This window comes from Mus musculus, chromosome 10 (genome assembly GCF_000001635.26).
Source record: "Mus musculus strain C57BL/6J chromosome 10, GRCm38.p6 C57BL/6J".
NCBI classification, from domain to species: domain Eukaryota; kingdom Metazoa; phylum Chordata; class Mammalia; order Rodentia; family Muridae; genus Mus; species Mus musculus.
The window spans coordinates 55,971,361-55,994,520 of NC_000076.6; positions in this window are offsets into that span (position 1 = coordinate 55,971,361).

Consider the following 23,160-nt stretch of genomic DNA (forward strand, 5'->3'; position numbering starts at 1 on the left):
GAGACAGAAATGCCTATGTGGCTATTCCTCAATTGAGATTTTCTGTTCCTAGGGAAGTATAGATTGTGTCAACTTGTCAAAAAATAGCCAATATATCATCTAAGCTAACTAATAAATATATCTTTGTACTTTGTACACAGCTTGTGTCTTAGTTAGGTTTTACTGCTGTGAACAGACACCATGACCAAGACAAGTCTTATAAAGAACATTTGAGGCAGGATTACAGGTTCAGTGGTTCAGTTCATTATCATCAAGGTGGGAGGATGGCAGCATCTAGGCAGGCATGGTATAGGTAGAACTGAGAGTTCTACATCTTCATCTGAAGAATTCTAGTGGAAGTCTGACTTCCAGGCAGCAAGAATGAGGGTCTTAAATCTCACACCCATGGCGACATACCTACTCCAACGGGGCTACATCTTCTAATAGTGCCACTCCCTGGGCCAAACATATACAAACCAACATAACTTGATTATATTTAGCAGCAAATATGGTGGATATAGATATGCATATAATTTGTTTGAGCCGTAGTATAGTCTATGAGCAACTAACCCTTAGAGAGCTATTATCTTCACTAAAATATTGCAAGATGTGGATCATGGTCTGCATCTGAGACCTATAAATTGCTATAGAAGAGAGACAGGAAAGAAAAAGAAGTGGAAAACTGAAGTCTTTCAATAATCTAGAACCTCACATCAAGCCAAGAATCTCAAATAGTTCAGGGCTAATAATATAGTTTAGTTGAGAACATTCTTGGTTTAACTCCCAAGCACTGCATAAACAAGACATCATGGCACATGTCTGTAATCTTAGCACTGAGAAGGGGGAGTCAGGAAGATCTGAAGCTCAAGTTCATCCTTGGCTGCATTCAAGGGTAGCCTTGGCTACATAAGATCAAAGGAAATAAAGAAAAAGGAATAGATGATGTAGATAGATCAATAAATGATTGATAGATGATAGATAGATAGATAGATAGATAGATAGATAGATAGATAGATAGATACATACATACATACATACACACACACATACATACATACATACAGTGAAATAGAAGAAAGGAGAGCCAGAGAAGGGAAGATGGGGGAGAAGGAAGAAAGGAGAATATCTTAGGTAACCTTGAGGAAAAGAGCCTTCCAAAAGGCCTTATTGACACAGATCAGAAGTGCAGTGTGTTCTGTCCACATAGAGAATGCTCTCGGAAATGTTAGCTTGACTAGGATGAGCAATGCATGCCCAAGGTTGCTTTCACTTGCTCCTATGCTGTCAGCCATTCATTCTTAAAACTTTTTCTGCAAGTTATGTCTTGTATCAAATCAGGACTTGAAAAACTGTTTCCTGAGACCAGGCTGCAGTGCTTGAGCCCCAGCTAGCTCTCACTGGGCTTTCCAAACCCCAGCAGCTTTCTCTGTGGGCTTCAGACTTTTCCATGGGCTTCTGTGCTCTCACTATTCAGTTCCTAAATGTTAAGCCACGTCTACTGTGGGGCACTTTCAATGGAAAAAGTCTCAATAAATGCACCCACTCGAGTCTTTTCAGTAAGAGTTTAAAACTTTGTAAAGGCCAACCGTGTGCAAAATAGCCATTAAGAGAAGAAAGGCTATTAGTTTTGGACTTAAGAATTCAAAGGGGAGTATAAAGCAGAAAATAAAAGACAAGCAGATACAGAAAGGCAAGACCAAGGTCCCATGGTGCAATATTTTTCTTTGTCTTTGTGATTGCAAGCACTCATTTAAGAGATTAGTTCTATAGTGAGCCTCCTATAGACCCAATTCTTACCTAGCCTTTCTGCTATAATCCATGTCAAGGTGAGAAGTCTGGCCAGGTCACCTTTTACAACTCTTTGATCCTGTAACTCGAGGGCATATATGTAGATTGGTCAGGCTGAATAATATGGGACATGGGGGGACGGAGAAAATTGGACAGAAACTCCAGCTTCTTGCAGCTTGAATATTTCTTTGCAGTGTTTGCTATTGAACTTTTGGTAGAAACCAAGTAATCATTATGCCACAATTTCCCCTAAAAGGAGTTATTGTTTATGGAAATGGGACTAAGTATCTCATTTTTTTAATGATGAGCATATTTCCTAGCACATTTCTAACGGGATCTTAGCAGCATAAAATCTATGGAGTATGTCATATGACTCACTTTCAAACACATGATGGGAATTGAAAATAAACTAGTACTTGGCTGTGCCTAGACTATAAGCTACATGATAGCCCCGTCGTTCAAGACAAACCCTAAGACAAAAGAGCAGTAAGTCATGGGTGATGAGCTGTAAGGACATTTCTTTGTAGGCAGAAGGGAAAACTATTTTCAGTTAGGATAGATGACATTATCTTATTATACCATTCAAGACTGGTTGCAGACAGGAGATGGCAGAATCAGCCTTCTGGTGACTCATCTTCAAAACCAACACAATGCAACTAGACATCACAGGTCATAAGCATTTAAAGATATGCCTGAATGATAATAGAAAAAAGAAAGTGAACTCAAAAGGCAAAGGTTATTCCTTCACAATTATGTAAGATGATTATTAGACAATTATAATATTTCACAAGGTGTGCACTCGTCATGTGCATAGCAAGACACATGTCTGATCACCTAATTCATATTTAGTATTTAGTATTTTCTGATTTATACAGACTAGGAGTAATCTGATAGAAGGCAATGTAAAGAAATTGTTAAAACATTCAAATTTTGTGAAAATGCTTCCGGTACATAATTATTTTTGTCCTTAAAAATGCTGGGGTGGGGCTGGAGAGATGGCTCAGTGGTTAAGAGCACTGACAGTTCTTCCAGAGGACCTGAGTTCGATTCCCAGCAACCACATGGTGGTTCAAAACCATCTGTAATGGGATCTGATGCCACCATTGGTGTATCTGAAGACAACGACAGTGTACTCATATAAATAAAATAAATAAATCATTTTTTTTTTAAAAAATAAGAATGTTGTGGAATAGAATAATCCTGAATCTCTGCCCATGTATCTAATTGGCAAGTTTCATTTTCTGGAAGGATTTCTTTGTCTTTGTGATTGTAAGCACTCACTTAAGAGATTAATTCTATAGCTAGCCTCCTATAGACCTAACTCTCACCTAGCCCTTTTACTATAATCCATGATATCATAAAGACCAAGTTTCTGGACTCTTACCTCATCTGTTCAGCCTCTGTCCCTAAGGAATGATGACACAACTTGACAGTGGCTCCTTCACAAGTTCACACAGCCTGGCTTCACCTGTGCCTTACATGGCGATGTCACTCATTCATACCACATGCTTACTTCCTACCTCCTATTCCCTGCCAATCTGTGAAAAATTACTCAGTCTTTACCAAATGATTGCTTTTGGGGGAGATATGAATAATTTATCTTATAATAATGGTCATCTATCAGACTGCATTTTCCCTCAATAGGTGATTTTGCTGTTTTATTAAACTTAAGCTAAATTTTTCATTAGTTGGACAAGTTCATGCTGGCACCTGTTTATAATGTCAACTGAAATTTTTTCATAAAGTGAAACCTTGGGAGATGAAAACAAGGAAGTGGTGCTTACGAAAATCTATTGCCTTTCAGAATGGGGGCTCTGTGTGCCTGGATTTTGAAAAGGTCTCCAGAGGTTTCATGGGGGCATGTGGCTATCATATTTTTCATTCAAATGATCTTGTGCTCTCTACAGTGCGTCATTCTCACACACCTTAGGTCAAATTGTGCCTAATGCTCTGAAAGACAGGAATCACACAAGTTGTAGGCTTTATATTCAAATATTCTCAAGGAGTACTATGGAATGTCTAGACCCTAAAAATCTCAGACTCCAAAGCCAAGTTTCAGAATGTAGAAAGCAAGCTAGAATGTTTATTAGCAAAGACACAAATAAATATTTTATTCACCAAGTGATTATCACTGAGGAAGAAGAAAAGCACACCATCTATAGCAGAAACGCAGAAGAGTCACCTTGCAGACTAACATCTGCAATTTGTACATGTCCAAAGATGGTTGAATGGTATGAAGCTGTGTAACAATTTGCAGTTTCAAATACATTTCAAATGACCTTGTTTAATGTGTATTTAGACTATCTGAAATTGAGAATTTTTTTATTGCATTTCAATAAACATTCAACCCAAAACACCTCTTAACTTTCAGAAACTTAGCAGATGCTTTTGAAAAAAAATTAGATGAGTTTAATATATGTTGCAAATGAGATTTATATATATGTGAATATATAGATAGCTGAAAATGAGATTGCATGGTGTCTTTTTTAATGTATGATCATTGTTTTGTTTTTTTATTACAAATGGCATCTGATAGAATTTATGTAACTAATCTATAACTGAGCTTTTCTAAAATGTGAAATTATATAAGGATGTCTTAGTTAAATTTGTTTACCAGTGTCTAACAATGCATTTGGCACTCATCCAATAACCATATAAATAATTGGATAATTGTAAATTAGTATTTAAAATTTGTTCACCTTAGATGTGACAGTAAACATTGTCACATGAACAAGGTTATATCAGTACAGTTCAAGATGCATCAAATTTACTTAAAAAGTATGTGAACTTCAATATGAGCAAAAATAATATGGGCCACAGTCTTAAACTAGAACATGGTTTTGGCCAAAATAAAATGAAACTTAACTATATAAACTTTGATTAATTTTATAACTCATTGAATGATTTATGTTGTTTACTTCTTTTTCATCCATAGAGTGTGGATATTGGAATTATTTGTTATTCTATGGAATTGAAAAATAGTTTGAATACAAAAAAGTGCATAGAGAACACCCTTGTTAGCCATTACAATGTGATTTTATAGATATAATCCTACATATTAGATATATATCATATATATCTAATATATATATGTATATACATGTATATATATACATATATTTGTATGTATATATATATGTGTGTATGTGTATGTATATATATATATATATATATTCCATCTTTGACGTTACCTGTAGAAGAATTCATATTTTTTATTGGCAAACATTCTATTAAACATGTTGGCATGTGTTTAGCCATTTATCTGTTGAATTAACATCTGGTTATGTTCTGTTTTGTGCTATTATGAGTAAATTGCTACAATATGTATACTAGTGTGTATGTCTACAAATATATATTTGTAGACATACAAACCAATAGTGAAATTTCTTGGTTACACATACATTTAGAAGGAGATTCTTAGCAATTTTTAAAAGTGGCTATACAATTTTTTATTAATATCAGTGTTATATAATATACTTGTTCATATGCTGATCAACATTGCATTTTGCCAGTCTTTTGTTTTAGCCATGTGTAGAGATGGCTCCTGGATAACCAAGCACATGACAGAAGCCAGGCCTCCATCTTACTAGTGGCTCTATGTCCATTGTTTTCTGTGCTTTTTACCACAATGTTAATAGTTCATCTCTCCTCTCTTTTTCTTTTGTCTTGTCTTTGTAATTTCCATTATGGAAAAAAATTAAATATGCAGAAAAGTAGAGTTAAAAATAAATATTTCTGGCTTGTATATCAATTGCATTTTGCTATTTATGTTGCATAGATTTTGTTTAAAATAATAAGTAAATTATATACAAAATAACATTTAACCCTTAAACCATTACATTTTCTTACATAGTATTTTTAACCGAAGAATTTCTAATGTTGCCTAACACTCCATGCATAGTCAAATTTCCCCAGTTATTAACACATCTTTTATTTGCTTAATTCACATTAAGACTTAAATAAGACACTCACATTGCTCCCATTCAGTGATACAAGAATTGAAATGGAGGGGATGAAGGGGTAACTCATTGAGTTAGAGCACTTCCTGAGCAGTCAGGAGGACCTGAGTTCAAATGCCCACCACCCATGTAAAGAGCTGAGCATGTGTATGAGTGCCTGTCACTTGATTGTTAGGGGACATAGGTGGGCAGATTCTAGGGGCTTGGTGGCCAGCCCAGATGAAACAGCAACCTTCTTGTTCATTGTGAGTCCTTGCCAAGGCAAGAAGGCAGAGGCTGACCAAGGAGAACATCACCTGGTGTCTTGTTTTGGGTTCTGTAGGTTGTGCACACACATTCACATTCATGTCCATCAGCCACATTCACACATTAATTCAAGTGCAAGTTTTACCATCTTGATATTGTCATCATTATTACCATGTGACAAAACATGATGTATACCATTCATAAGCCCTTTGTAATGTCTACTTATTTAAGAACATGTATAATTAAACATGAGAATTTATTTAATATTTTGTAAAGCTCCATTGTTAGTTTAGACACTGGAGATATTCAAGGTAGTGAATATTATGCTGAGTACTTCATCTTTAAGTGACAAAACAAACAAATAAAAGCTCAGAATTTCTCATACAAACCTACATGGAAACTTCATGTACACTAAAAGTTTACTGATTTTATTTTATTCCCTTGTATACCAACTTAGGCCACTAACTGTTGGAAACAATAATCCAGAAGCTCAGAAAATAGCTCAGGGTCACCAACTGACTTGAGGCTGATGCCATTGTTCATCTCAACTGTACTAAATTCTTACTTTCGCTTTATTCAGGTGTGCACAGTCTTTACCTTTAGCCATCGCTCCAGCCCGACACCAGATCTCTTCCGTGAACCTGGAACTCACCAACTCAGCTAGAGTGTACAGGAAGCCATTTCCAAGAATCCTCCTGCTTCTGTTTTCCCGGAATTGGATTACAATCTCATCTGGTATTTCCAGTGGTGGTCAGGAATCTGCACTGTAGTCCTTTTGTTTGAGCAGTCAGAACTTTACTGACTACGCCCTCTTCCTGGGCCCTTTTTAAAGCTTTTGACTACTCTTGACACGTTGGTCAGCTACCTTCAAACATGTGCCATTGTTGATTTCCCCGTTTTCTGTTGTATTTTCTAGAGGCTGCTCCTACAGAAAGAGAGGAGGTGACCTTTGCTAAACAAAGCGATTATTCTGATGAATTCTTAGGAATGTTGGCCTTCCTCGACCATTGTGTGCCTGACAAAGATACAAGGAACCATTTTATGGGGTAAGACCATTCTACGGGAGCTCTGCCTCATCCACCCATCCACCCATCCATCCACAGACATTGATGTATATGTCTGTTTGTTTATATGGATATGTGTAGGCATATTTATGTATGTAAACATGCTTGAACACTTGTGAAGTGGATAGAGACAGACCAGAGTGTGAGTGTATGGATGTATATGTGTATATGCATATTTACCTATGTAAAGTGTTTTAACTTTTTTCCTTTCCGGTTCACAAAAAGTTAGCCATCATATTCAGTGAAAGGCCAGCCAAGCCAGCTGCTTGGAGCACTAGCAATAAATCCATTACCTAATACCCCACTGTTAAGCAACAACAGGTTATAGTTTGCCTGAAGCCGTGGCTTCTGGCCCCACAATAACAAAGAATCAAGGTGAGTAAATATTATTAATAGTAAGCAATCCTTACTAAACCAAGTCTAGCTTAAGGTCTATCCCACTTGGCTACCTTCAAAAGAGGACCCAGTCCCAGCAAACACAAGTCTCTCTCTCTCTCTCTCTCTCTCTCTCTCTCTCTCTCTCTCATCCTCTCTGATTCTCTCTCCCTTCCCTTTCTTTTTTTCTTTCTTTCTCTCCTCTTTCTTTCTTCTTTCTTTCTTTCTTTCTTTCTTTCTTTCTTTCTCTCTTTTCTCATACATTATATCTCCACCACTGTTTCCCATCCCTCTGCTCTTCCAAGTTCTCCCACCTCCTCTTTCCCCCCAGATCCACTCCTCTGTTTTCCTTTAGAAAATATCAAGCCTCCCAAGGATCTCAACTAAACATGATATAACAAGTTACAATAAGATTAGAGACATACCAGCCAGGCGTGGTGGCGCACACCTTAAATCCCAGCACTCAGGAGGCATAGGCAGGCGGATTTCTGAGTTCAAGGCCAGCCTGGTCTAAAAAGTGAGTTCCAGGACAGCCAGGGCTATATAGAGAAACCCTGTATCAAAAAACAAACAAACAAAAACAACAACAACAACAAAGATTAGGGACATACCACTATTTCAGGGCTGAACAAGACTACCCAATAAGGGGGGGCAGGGCAAAATCAGGCAAAAGAGTCAGAGACCATCTGTTAGGAGTCACAAAGAACACCAAGCTACACAACCATAACACATGTGCAAAGGACCTAGGCCAGACCCATATAGGGTCCCTGAATGTCAGTTCAAAATCTGTGAGCTTCTATGAGGCCTGGATAGTTGAGTCTGCGGAAAATGTTCTTGTGATGTCCTTGAACTCTCTGACTCCTACAATCCTTCCTTTCCCTCTTCTACAGAACTGTAGGGCATCTTTCAAATGGAGTTCCCATCCCATTGTGGGTGGTGACATTCCTAGGCTGGTGATCCTGAGCTCTATAAGAAAGCAGGCTGTGCAAGCTAGCCAAGGCAGCAAGCTAGTTAGCAACACTTCTTCATGGCCTCTGCATTAGCTCCTGTCTCAGATTTCTGCTTAGTTTGAGTGCATATTCTGACTTCTTTGATGATGAATGGTAATGTGAACGTGTAAGCGAAATAAACCCTTTCCTCCCCAGTGAGCTTTTCAGTCATAGTGTTTCATTGAAGCAGTAGAAACCCTAAGAAGGACAGTAGGGAATCAAGTACATAAAATGGATGCAAAACTTGGTGACTGGGAATAAAAGCCCCCCCTGCCCCAACACATCATCTGTCACATACTGACATAATGCTGTCAAGAAGGGAATGTGTGGCTCACAGTGGGAACTATAAAGACCTCAAGGACAGGCATGTCTCTCTCGAAGAGCCAGAGACAGTGTCTTCTAATCTCATTTCCAAATGGGAATCTATCTCTCTATATCAACCTTTATGAAGTGCTTCATAATCCAAGATCAATTTGTGCTACTTTAAAGAAGCTTGCTTAATTTTCTTTAGAGAGCCTGCTTTCCCTCAGTACCATGAGGGGATGTGAAGGTGTGGCCATCTAGTGGCAGCCTTAATTATAACACCCTTCTCCAGAACCAGCTCCTCTCTAAATGGGGAAGGAGATGGTCTGAGATCTCTATGCATAAATATTTCTCCTCCTTAGAGACCATAAAGATCTTCGAAGTACATAAAAAAAATTGACTCTTCTACCTCAGCTTTTATGACATCTACTCTCACAGACTCTCACAGAAGTTTGAAGGAGCCTCGTCAGATTGAGTTTCCCCAGGGAAGAGAAACCAGTCACTCCCTCTGCTTCCCCGGTAGCTTCTATTTATAGTTTGTTGCCATTAGGTTTTTTTTCCCCCAATTCACAGACTACACATTTTCTCCAAGTCCAAAGGGAAAATATATGAAGAGTGTCAAGCCTGACTATCAGTTGCAGTATATGGCCAACCCACTGAACCCCCATGTTACCTGTTGCCACATTTGATGGTAATAAGAATGTTGGAATAAGAATGCCTATATAAAACATGATTACTTGAATGCCTGTTAGTTTTATCCCAGAACTAAGTGATGAGATCCTGTTGCTTAAGATGACATATGCTTTAGCCATAGAACATAGAAAACTCAAGCTGGAATTGGGCTAGCAGCTCCCTCCTTATTGGAAGCAGGAGCTAATACAGAGGGCTTGAAGAAGTGCTGCTTGCTGCCCATGGTTTGCACAGCCTGGTTTCTTACAGAGCCCAGGACTACCAGCCTAACAATGTCACCACTCACAATGGGATGGGACCTCCACATCAACATTAATTTGAAAGGTGCCCAACAATTCTGTAGAAGAGGGAAAGGAAGGATTGTAAGAGTCAGAGAGTTCAAGGACATCACAAGAACACTGTCCACAGTCTCAACTAACCAGGGCTCATAGAAGCTCACAGATACTGAACTGACATTCAGGAACTCTTTGTATTGTTAGGAGATATTCGTACTGCTGGAGGATAGCTGTAATCAGCAATATTATTCAGCTGTGGACTTTGCATCTACACTGCTGACCCCTCCAGGGAAGAGAAGCCCACTGGTGTAATAGTGGCAAATCTGTTATAGTAATAACCTAAAACTTTCATATTGAATTTGAAGCCTGCTTCATAGAAAGGAATTCACATCAAATACTGTAAATCCAATCCAAAAAAATAAAAATGGTAAGAGAATTCATAGGGTTTAGAAGAGGTGACACTGCTATGTTATTTTTGTTTGTTTGGGATTTTTTGTTGTTGTTCTTTCTTTTTTAAATGGCTGTGATTGTATATGAGAAACTCCCTTTTAGATAACCATATTTATTTCAATAGAGTAATACCACTATTAGGTTTGATCAGAGAAGCTTCTTTTGACAGTGGTTAGCATTCCCTACAGAGACTCATAATTGGTTAAACACTGAGGATAAGACTGTGATAAGCCAAAAGTGGGACATACATATTATCTGCCCCAAGGCTCAAGAAGCACTGTGAAAGAGGGGGGGGGAACGTAAGGGGCTGAGGAAGTGGCATGACATGCCTCTTGTACTTTTGGCTTGACCCTAGATAGTACGTTGTCATTGTCAGCTAGTCCTAAGAGCCACCTTGTTCAGTACAAATATTTTCCCCCACAGTGAGGTGACTTCTAGGAACGTACCCATGGTCCTGTAAACAAATCTCAGTCACATTCCCACACATTCTTGTTATAGCTCTAGTGAAATTCACTGAATTTCAATCTCTCCCTCTCCCTTCTCCTTTCTCTCTCTCTCTCTCTCTCTCTCTCTCTCTCTCTCTCTCTCTCTCTCTCTCTCTCTCTCTTACACACACACACACACACACACACACACACACACACACACATACACTTTCACACAGACACACAACACAAAACTGGAAGAGAATCTCATAAAAGAAATGGGGTTAAATTTGTGAGTTTGGGAGTAGAAGTGGAAAAGAGATGGAAAAGAGGGTAAAAATAGTCAAAATACATCAGGCATGAGTGTGAAAAATGAAATGGTGAAACCCATCATTGTATAAATTGAATATATTCCATTTAGAAGTATTTTAGGATGCTTTATTGAAACAGAATTACAACACTTTCAAAAAGTATTATTGCTATACATACATATGTATGTATAAGTATACACAGATATATAAACAAAGCCTATAAACACATGTTTGATTATTTTGTGTTTATATGATTTAGGGACTGAGCACTCTTCATTGAACAACCTGTAACGGGCTCATTCATAGGCAAAGCTATTGCTCCTCCCAGAAGTCATTAGCTGCCTGCAGTTCCTTCTGGAGGGGCGATACTTAGTAATATTCCCCCCTTGCAGATGGGCATATTCATTGATAGTGTCATTGTTCAAGTCTTACTTTTGAAGTAATTTCTAGGATAAACTCCTCAGTATACTTCCTGGTATTCTGTCTCTTACAATCTAAGAAAGATTAAAAAAAAATTATGTGGTCGTTTTGTTTGACCCCCTTATCCTCACTGTAAAAGTCATTACTACTAGTTCTGTTTTATGACAAGATGACTCTATTATACCTTTCTAAATCACTTTATGGAAGCATACTGCAATGGTTTAAATAAGAATGGACCCCATAGACTCATAGAATTGAATGCTTGATCGCCAGGGTGTGGCACCATTTGATAGGATTAGGAGGTGTGGTCTTATTGAAGGAAGAATGTCACTGGGAGTGAGCTTTGAGGTTTTAAGAGCCCAAGCTAAGCCAGCATCTCATTTTAACACCATCTCTACCTGTATGTCAACATGCTTCTCACTATGATTATAATGGGCTAAAACTCTGAAACAGTAAGCAAGCCCTCAATTAAATGAGGTTTTTAAAGTAAGTGTTATCTTGGTCATTGTGTCTCTTCACAGCAGTAGAACACTGACTAAGACACATACTTAGTGAGCTTGAAGTTGAAACCAACAATCATTCAGGTTTATCCTATTATTGGAGCAATTCCATTAGGTCTTGGAAGCCTACAGTATTAAACTTAAGGTTAAACCTAAGGGTGTTTGTAGCTCCTTGGCCTAGGAACTCAGGCCCTCTATCAAATTTCAAGAGAAAGATAATGCTTCTTCAGTAACTCTCCTTTGGAAAGGAGGCTAGGCTGTTGACCTATTTCTATGGCTTTCAAACTACCAGGATTGTCAATCTGGCCAATTACCCTATTGGAACGTCAATTATTCTAAAGTAAAACCCTGATCCTCTAACAAAGACCTGGCTGTCAGGAAATCATTTCCCAACATGCTCTTTCAAGTTCACTGAAGATCTTAGATGCCTCTCTAAAAGAACTTCATATAAATAGATACCCTCAAATCCTAGTGTTCTCAACCCCTCCCAAAACAATGATGAATAACAGTTTTTTAAATCTTCTTTGTACTGGGCTTATTGCTTTTCCCATTTCTACTGTTGTCATAAAGACATCTTCTTAAAATAGTATCTGAGCATAACATCCTTATCATGTGTGTAGTTTTCTTTCTTCCTTTCCCATAATAAACAGTAACATTCCACTTTTAGTTATTATTTTTTTCATCTAATCACATAGTCCATAGAGCTTTTTTTTATTTTCCAAAATGATAGCTATATTGTGATATATTTTTACTTCTTTAAATATATATATTTGGATTACTGAAAAATAGAAAAATGTATAACCTTGTTTCCTGGGTGTTGTCAATTCACACAATCCTTTTTCTGCTTTATTAATGAGGTATTGAGTAGTTGTCATGAAGGTGGGAATAAAAGCTAATTAAATGAGGCCATCTGGAACAGAGATTTATAAGAACTGAACCTGCAGGCAGAGATTTATAAGATTTATATATAAACAGAGATTTATAAGAACTGAACCTCCAGAGGAAGCATGGCAGCCTGTAGCGCCTTGACAGTGCAAACTTCCTGACACCTTGGAACCTTCAGGGCAAATGCAGAGTTTCCCTTGGCACAATGTCACTCGAACAAGGACTTCAGGCTTTTCAGAAAACTCAACCCTCATCTCAAGATGGTGTCTATATTTTTTGGTCTCTCTTGATTATTTTGCAAATATAACTCAAGTCTGTTGCCCTACACATTCCTGTATGCTTCCAGAATCTATGTAACTGGGTTAATGATTTTCAAAATGTGTCATTCTTTAACAGAATCGTAAGCACAGTTTCGTACCCATTCTCAAGCACCCACATTTTAACCCCAGGGATTGTCTACATGGGTTTCATTCTACCCACGCATGGTTGCATGTACCTTTAATCCCATCACTCGATAGTCTAAGTCAAGACTTTTAGGACAACCTGTACTACATAGCAAGACCATTTTTCAAAACACAAACAAATGAAAAACTTTTATGTGGAATTTAAAATAAATTATAATAACTATATATCATTATGTATTTTAAGAATTCCAATGTAACATATCCTAAGAAATAACTAATTCTTTCTTGCAAGGTGTTTTTTCCCTTTGTCTGTAATCTAGTAAACCAGGGGATTTTTTTTATATCATAATTAGTTATTTATGTATTACAGTAATGAGGGGAAGAGCAAGATTTACTTTCTGCCAGAATTAAAAAATGAGCAATTGATACTGGCTCCCATACCCTGCATAAAGAACTAGAGAAGGTAAACAAGGTACTCAGAAATAAGGTAGAGGGAGAAACTCCGTGGAAAACCCCTGAAGCTGTACAGAGTGCAGTGGACTCTGAAGAATGAGAGGAACACAAAGCACAGTTGGCTTGAGATAACTTGAGAATCTATCCATATTAGAGAAATACCTTTTCAGCTTTACTTTTTACCTCCATACTGTTAGTCTGAAAGCATTGCCAAACACTTAGTACAGAAAATATGGAGAATGGGGATGTGTTGGAAAATCAGTCCGTGGTACTGTAACAAAGATCAAGTGGAAATCAAACCTGAGTGAAGTAGCTTTAGTCAGTTTTCCATCAGAGTAACACATAACTGAAAGCATTAATCTATAAGAAGGAAATATTATTTTGTCTGAGATTCAAATATTTTCAAGTCTTAGTTCTTGGCCCTCATCCCTTTGTGGTTTTGAGGCAAAGAGAATGTGAGGGGGCAAAAAACTGCTCACTTCCCGGAAGCTGGGAAAAAAAATGGAGAGGAGAAAAAAGATGGGGCGTGGTCGAGGCAACCCCAGTGGTCTAAGTTACTCCAGGTTCCACTTCTTCCCCAAAGTACCATAGACCAACAACCAATTTTTCATATGGACACGAGAGAAACTTTAAAATTTGGAAACATTAGTTAAAACATCTGGAGTTGATTTTCTTGGTAGTTCTCTTCCATATCCCATCTGGAAACCTCTGAGACTCTTAGATTACAACCTTGAATGGGAGCTTCCCTCTAGTGTCATTTCTTCCACTGCAAGTATTCCCCTAAAGAGATAGGTAAAGATATAAATGATAAAGATTTTTTTATTTATTATTGTTAGAAAAATAGCTATTGTCTTCTGTGTATGAGTGTCTTGTCCTCATGTTTCTATGTATATCACAGTGCCTGGTACCCAAGGAGACTAGAAGAAGGCATCATATTCCTGAAACTGGGCTTACAGATGGCTGTGAGCTACCATGTGGGTGCTGGGAACTGAACCTGAGTCTTTTGCGAGAGCACTCTTAACTGCTAAGACATCTCTTTAGTCCCAAAGTATAAGCTAGGCTGTCCAGTTTGTGATTCTGCCTCTGCCTCTGCCTCTGCCTCTGCCTCTGCCTCTCTGCCTCTCTGCCTCTCTGCCTCTCTGCCTCTCTGCCTCTCTGCCTCTGCCTCTGCCTCTGCCTCTGCCTCTGCCTCTGCCTCTGCCTCTGCCTCTTCTGCCTCTTCTGCCTCTTCTGCCTCTTCTCTGCCTCTGCCTCTGCCTCTGCCTCTGCCTCTGCCTCTGCCTCTGCCTCTGCCTCTGCCTCTGCCTCTGCCTCTTCTGCCTCTTCTTCTGCCTCTTCTGCCTCTTCTGCCTCTTCTGCCTCTTCTGCCTCTTCTGCCTCTTCTGCCTCTTCTGCCTCTTCTCTTCTGCCTCTCTGCCCCTCTGCCTCTCTGCCTCTCTGCCTCTCTGCCTCTCTGCCTCTCTGCCTCTCTGCCTCTCTGCCTCTCTGCCTCTCTGCCTCTCTGCCTCTCTGCCTCTCTGCCTCTCTGCCTCTCTGCCTCTGCCTCTGCAGCTATTGTCTTCTGGCTGAGAGATCTTAGCTCTTTTTATTCCCTTGGCTTTCAGTAGAGGAAAAAGCACAGTAGGGTCTAGCCTTTGCCCTTCCCTGTACATTAGGAAATGGGGTATTAAAGGCAGATTATGTTTTGTGTTATTTATAGAGATAAGTACCTATGGTAAAAACCCTGACCTCAACTTTCATCCGGAAGCAAAGTGTAAAAATAATGCAATGGCTTTTTAACCTCATCTCCATGGTGACTGTGTATCATGACTAATTACCAGTTATGAGATCTACTCATGAAATAAACTGGTAAAACCTAAAACCATTAATAAAAACAAGTAAAAGAATTGATTCTCTTGGCAACAAGTCTTATGAATCCCATCTGTAACTTATAAGTTTCCATTTCTAAAATCTGAAAGTAATCATTAACCCAATACTGGCATACTCAATATCTGGCATCTAGAAAATAATGAAAGTTATTAGCTAACTGTATGCCCTACCCCACATGGAAAAGTAAAACCGTGACAAACGACAAAAAAAAAAAAATGCTTTTAAAGACCCAACCCAATTTTCAGATCAAGCAATAAAGAGAAAATTTGAAATTTAAAATTAACAAATTAAAGTGGCACACTCATCAAAACCAAAGCTATTAAAAGCTAATAGACATTATCTACTCCCTCAAGGGCTTAAAATAATTAAATAAGGGAAATGAAGGACTATGTCATCAAAATTTTTAAATTCTAAAAACAGATTATAAATATTAGGATAAAAGCTATAATTATTGAAAATATAATAAATAGAAAAAGAAGTTGAATGGATAAAATTTCAAAAGGATAAAAGTTTAATCTGGCAAACTTTCCCCAAATGAAGAGCCAAATAAATACTAAAACAGAGAAAATACAGGAAAAATTTAAAGTTCACAGACTGCTGAAATAAATACAGCATGATACAGATACTATAAGTTATAGTGTGGGGGTGTTAGAGGGCATGAATATTAAAAACATGATGAAGATAGATGTCACGGATTTGAAGAAAGATGAAAAAGACACGGGCTTTAAACAGAAAAAGCCCAGGCCTGGTTCCATCCAAATGAAATGCAGTTGTGCAGGAAGGAAGCCCATCTTCAAAGGAAAAGGAATCAGAGGGAAAGTGCCTTCTTCACAGCCGCACTGCAGATCAGAAGACAATGGAGTAATACTCCACAATATCAAAAGCATACAGAGCAGAACTTACAATTATTTATCCTCCTTGCACTGACATCACAGAGTCGGACCATGATATGAAAAACAAAAAAAAAGAATCCTCCTCAGGTTCTTCAGCCTCTGAAGTTACACTTTATAAAAGCCTACCCAAAATGCACTCTGGTAGAAAGTGCTGAAGAAAAACATACCGGGGATGTAAGATGAAGGAAAGGTAAAGATGTAGATTCCTTATTTTCACAAAACAATGGTAGTTTGCCACCAAAATAGAAGCATATATTTACAGCAGCCTAGGCTTTAAAAAATAATATAAAACTATGAACATTTTGAAGAAGATAAAAAAAAGAAATGCAGACATTTAGAACATAATCAAGTTCTTATTTAGTCTAAAAAAAATTAGATACTGATTTTTTTTTTCATAGTGAGGAAAAATGCACTTTCCAGTATGGTACTTCTTGAAGCAGTCCAAATTTCTAGGATCAACATTACACTAAATCTCCAAAGAGGCTCCTTTTACTTTTGCAGTTTCTGAATTTGAATTGCTTAGCCATACTAAAATGTTGAACTCACCAGGAAGATATGATGGTATTTTAAACACGCAAGCATGAATTTAAATACACTCGGATTAAAGTTAAAAAGAAATCATGAAATGAAAAGGAAGAAATATATCCACCATTGTGGTAAGAGATTGCAGCATAGCTCTGAATCACTGTTATAGCATAAGAAAAAGGAAATATGAGAAAAATACATCATAACTGTGCATGGACTATAGTGCTGGAAAATAAATGAGTATAAATCTTTCCTGGGAGTCTTGTAACAAAATATAAACTAAGGAGAAAAACATAGTATTATTAACATGTACATCTCAAATATATATTTAGAAAACAATAAATAATCTCAGTGAGATGGCTTCGAGTCCAGGCTGAGTGCCATCTTCAGCTCAGAGAAAGGTGTTGCAAGATGCTAATGCCATTTATGGAATGGTGACCTGGTAAAGTACAATAAACACAGGTAAGGCTTCTTGGGCAGATGTAACTCAGTGTGTGCACCATTGTAAGTGTCTAGACATTTCAGAGTTTGCTAGTCCTACAAGGGCGCATCTTTGTGATTGGAGATGTCCTCCATTGCTGTAATTTCCAAAAATGGGGAAAGGGGGCAGGTGTAGACAGAATCCCTTGTGTACTGCATAAAAGCATCACCTATCAAGAAAAGTCTGATAGCCAATGAGAATTATAAGGTGGGATATCTGGCAGAAAGAGATAGGAATTATGGGGAAGAGTCAGACACAAGAATCTTTGCCACTCGGACTCTGAGAAGGTGGGCTTATGAAACTGTGGAGAGGTAACCAGCCATATGGCACGCATAGAATACAATTAATGCATTATATAAGTTATGCGCTAGTTGGGGAACAAGCCAAGCTAATGGCCTAGGCATTCACTCATAAATAATTAAGTCTCAGAGTCATTATTCTGGAAATGGGGTGCAGGTAGAAAAGACCATGGGTGCAGGCAGGCTTCTGTTTTCAGAGCTATTCTTGTAGCTGCTATTTCTCAAATGAATCAGCACAGAATCATTGTTTACTAAACAGGCGCATCCTGATGCTGCATCCTCTGACTTTAGTCTTACATCTACATAAGTGTGTGTGCACGTACGTACACACAGAGAGAACTGTCTGCTGTGCTGATTATACATTCTAATGGCAACAGCAGACCTGGAAGTTCATAGAAAACAGGTTTTTCCCCCATGCATATAAGAGATTGAAAAAACTCAAGGTACTCTGTAATCAAACCACTGTGATCCCAAGATTAAAATGCATAGAATTATATATTAATGGATGCCAACAACACATCAAATCTTGAAAGATGCAGAGAAACAGACCTTCAAGGAAAATTTTTGCATTAAATTTGCATTGTAAAGAGAAATTATAAGTCCCACGTGGTGACACAGGTCTGCAGCTCCAGAATTTTGTAGCTTCTGTCTGGGATTCCGTGTTGAAGTTTGTCTGGGTTACATAGAGATGCATCTCAAACAAACAGAAAATAAGAAATATTTGTGAAAACTAACAAAGAAAATGGCACATGTAAAAATAATTTAGAGCCCGGTGTGGTGAGCAATATAAAATTCTACCACTTGGGAGGGAGAGGTAGGAGGATCAGGACTGTTCAGTGACTCTCTGTTACATGAATTCATTCCCCCAAATAAAAATAAAGTTAGGAGCAGAGTATAGTTGAAAACAGAATCACAATGAGGATAGAGATAGAGATAGAGATAGAGATAGAGATAGAGATAGAGATAGAGATAGAGATGATAGAGATAGAGATAGAGATGATAGAGATGAGATAGAGATAGAGATAGAGATAGAGATAGAGATAGAGATAGAGATAGAGATAGAGATAGAGATAGAGATGAGAGAGAGAGAGAGATGATAGAGATAGATAGAGAGACAGATATAGATATATGAATGATACAGTATCTGCCATATCTAAACTGTGGGCCATATCTACATGCCATTCAAGATACCTCTGAGTACAGCCCAATGCTAAGACATAAACTCAGGACATTGTGGGATAGTTCTGTGAGTTTGGAGGCCTGGCAGGGATGATGGTGCTGATGCTGTTTGTTTGTAACTTGACAATATAGTTCTTACTCCAGTGTGAGTTTTGGAAAGGATGAGTACCTTTTGATGTGTTTATAAAAAGTCAAAGAGAGATAAAGGTATATTACATATCCATGCTCTCACACCCCTGGCCTGTTCTCATAGCCTGCATGCTCAGTTGTGACAAAGGCCTGAACCTGCCTGAACAAACTCATTTTCTGTCACCACTATCTTAAGCCACTGCTGCCAGCTTTCTTAGTCTAGTCCTAGCCATGTGTCTCTTTGCTAATACAACAATATTCTTTTCTCTACCTACACAACCTGTCCAAGTTGCTTATAGATGATGTGTTTATAAAAAGATAAAGAGATATAAGGTATGTTCTGTGGGGGAGAGGGGATGACTTGGTGGGCCCATGCCAAGGCATTCCTTCTCCCTGAGCGACCAGCCACACTACAGTACAGTATAGAATAGAGTTTATTCAGGGCATAGGGAAGGGAGTTAAGAGGGTGATAGAGACAGAGAAAGGCAGAGAGAGTGAGAGATTAGAGAAATAGAGGCCCGCCATGGCCATGAGAATGTGGAGAGAGGGGAAGGGAAGAGCCCAAGAGAGCAAGAGAGAATCAACAGGGAAGCAAGAGTAAGAGAAGGAAGAGTAGGCAAGAATCCCCTTTTATAGTGAGCCAGGCCTACCTGGCTGTTGCCAGGTAACTGTGGGGAGGAGCATATCTGACTGTTTCCAGCAAACTGTGGGCGTGGAGTTTAGACAGAATTGCTATATCTTTTCATGGTGTCAGAAGTTGAGGGGTGATTGTAACTAGAGAAAGGACTGGTAAAATTTCATGAAAAAAAAAAAAAGAAAAACCAGAAATTAGGAAAGGTACAGATTAAAAACTGACTCTTGCAAGTTGTCCTCTGACCTCAAGACATATGCTGTAGATGCCTGCTCCTACACACACACACACACACACACACACACACACACATACCTACACAGGGAGAGAGGGAGAGAGAGAGAAAGAGAGAGAGAGAGATTTTTAAATATGATTTTTAAAACTACTATTAATCCTTTGCAACAAAAGATATTTAATAAAATGGGCACATGTTAAAAACATAATTTTATATAGAACTAAGCCTAAATATTTGTGTAAATATTTTTTACTTAAAGTAGTATCCTTAAAATTTTCAAAACACCAAATAGCTTCACAGGCAAATTCCATTAAATTATGGGGAAAACAACAGTTTACTTTTATGTTTACTTTCCAAAAATAGGTAAATAATTTCTCATTTAGTTAATGAATCCAGGGTAATTTTAAAACAAAACGTGAACAAACACATTATAAGAATGACCTCCAAGTTGAACTTTCATATCAACATGAATTAAAACAAAGCAAAATCCAGATATATATTGAAAAATGATGTCATGAACCAGTAAAATTGTATCCCACTAATGCAGGAATTTTTTAACATTCAGAAAGAAGTCAATAATAAATATCCAGATTAAGAAAAAAATGAGAAAAAAATCCTTACAATTATTTAAATTAATAAAGAACACATAGCTGATAGAAGTAAACAAAGATTCCTGACTTCTAAAAAGTTAAAACCAAGAATAAAAAAGTAGCTGGAGAGATGGCACAGAAGTTCAGAGCAGTGGCAGTTCTTGCAGATGACTTGAGGTCAGCCTCTAGCACTTACATATGGGTTACAACCATCTATAACTTCAGTTCCAGAGAATTTGATACCATCTTCTGATCTCCGTGGGCAGGAGGCACACTTGAATACAGACCTACAGGAAAGAAATATTCATATATTTAAAAAAGAATAAAACTTCTAAAAAATGAATTCCTTACCCTGAAATTTTTAATCTACAAAATTTTATTATATAATCATACTGATAATGAAATGTTAAGATTTCTCTTTTGATTTGAAACACAATGGACTCCATTATTGTTTATTTTATTCAAAATTATGCTAGTTTCTTTGACAATTATACCACAATCTAAAATATATATCAAGAACCATCTGGAGCCTTGTTATAGAACAGTACATAAACAGTATTGAATGTTTTGAAATCCTAAAGATATAAAAGTATTAGAAGAAGATCAGTTATCCTCTAATTGATCAATCCAGTCAACCTAGGGAAATTTCAATAGGTAAACGGGGTAAGAATTGATGTGTTGGTCCTAAAATGTGTACATTAACACAAAAATTTAAATATTCTCAAGAAACTCGAAGAAGACTATGGAGAATCTGTTACTTTTTTTGTTGTGGTGATAAAAAAAAAAAAAATACCCTAACAACGTAACCTAAGGAAGGAAGAAAGGTTTTTATTTTATTTGCTTTTATTTATTTAATAATGTTTTAAATTTGGTGTTCATTACCTGGGGCCACTAGTAGGCACAGTGGGTTAGAATTCAGATGCAGATACTCAGAAACATCTCTGCTTTCAGTTTGTAATACAGCAGAGTTATAATAATAAAAACAGTGTGGTATTAACATAGAAACATGTTGGGAAAGGAATAGAACGGAAGACAGAGGCATAAGCCCACACACCTATAGATATCTTTTTTTTTCTTTATAAATAAGGCAGAAATACACACTGGAAATGTGTGCTGGTCAAAGTGGAAGACAGCGTATAGAAGAATCCAAACAAATCCATTTATCACTATGCACAAAGTTCAATTCCAAGCGGAACAAGGAGCTCAACAGAGAACAGATACCCTGAATATGAATGAAGGGAAAATGCTGAATAATTTTGATTTTATTGGCACCGAAAACAACTTAGTGACAGGAACACTGAGAGCACAGGGAGCAAAACCAATAGTCATTAAATGGGTCCTCACAAAACTGAAAAGCTTTTTCAGTAAATGGATGGAATTAGAAAAAAATCATCCTGAATTACATAACCAAGAAACAAAAGGAAAAATATAGTATGTATTCTCTCATAAGTGGATGTTATCTATTATGCTTTTGATAGGCATGGCCATTTAACCAACGAACTTAGATATAGATTAAGGGTCTTGGAGAAAGTAGAGGGTTTCTTGAGAAAAAGAAAATTCAGCATGTAGTTATAAAGATTTGGGAAGGTGGAATGGAATGATTAAATGGGAGAGGGGAGGGAAAAGGGAGTAAGGGAATAAATAAGGGAGGGACAGCTAGCACTATGAATCATTTCAGGGTCATATGGAAACCTACTACAGAAGGTTTATGCATATATATATATATATATATATATAGTATGTTTGTGTATGTATATAAATAGATAAATATAGATGAAATCTAAATGCAGTCACCAAATAACAAATAACAGGTGAGACAATGTCCCATCTAGACATCTTTTGTGTAACTGCCAGTACTAGGAGCAGGTTACATCTAATTGCTATTTGCCAAGGTATTTGCTTTCCACAAACTGATAGTTAAGGCTTTACCATGTACACATAGAGAAGTCAAGCTAGTCCCTAACTAGAGCCTTGACTCATATTGACTAGAACTTTGAATGCTACCAGATGAGAAAAGTAAACACCAACTCAGATACAAACTTGCACTCTACAATTGTGACATGTCTAAATGATAGGTTGGTACAATTGTGACATAGATGTTGTGGGAACAACCACCCACTATCTGCTTGGACTTAAGTCCCATTACATGAGATGGAATTCATGACTGAAACCACTCAGGAACCTAAAGCTAGATAGGACATGGGTCTAGGGGGAACCAAATACTGTTGCTGCTAAATGAACATAGCAATAAAATGACTCCTCACACATTTTTCTATACCTATATATCAGTGTCTCATTCAGCCACCATCAGAGAAGCTTCCTCTGACAGTAGATAGGACCACAAATGGACAGAAAGTGAGAGAGTTTGGAACACTCAGAACTAAATGTAATATCTCTATCAAAACCCTCGCCTCAAGGCGCATTGAAACCACAACTGCCCCTTTCACCTGTAAATCTTGGTTACTTATTTATGTATTTATTTATTCATTTATTTGCATCCCAAATGCTGCCCCTCCTCCCTGTCCCTTCTCACAGAGTGTGTCTGCTTCTCTATCTCCCAACCCTGGCAAGATTTGGTGCATCATCTCCCTCTGAGGCCAAACAGCAGCCCTGTTGCGGAACAGATAACATAGTCAGGCTAAATCTTTAGAAGAAAGACTCCCCTCCAGTTTTGAGGGAACCCACATGGAGACTGAAATGCAAATCTGCTACATATGTGCTGGGGCCCTTGGTCCAGCCATGTATGCTCTTTCTTTGGTGGCTCAGTGGCAGGGGCAAACATAAAGCAGAGACTGAAGGAATGGCAAATCAAT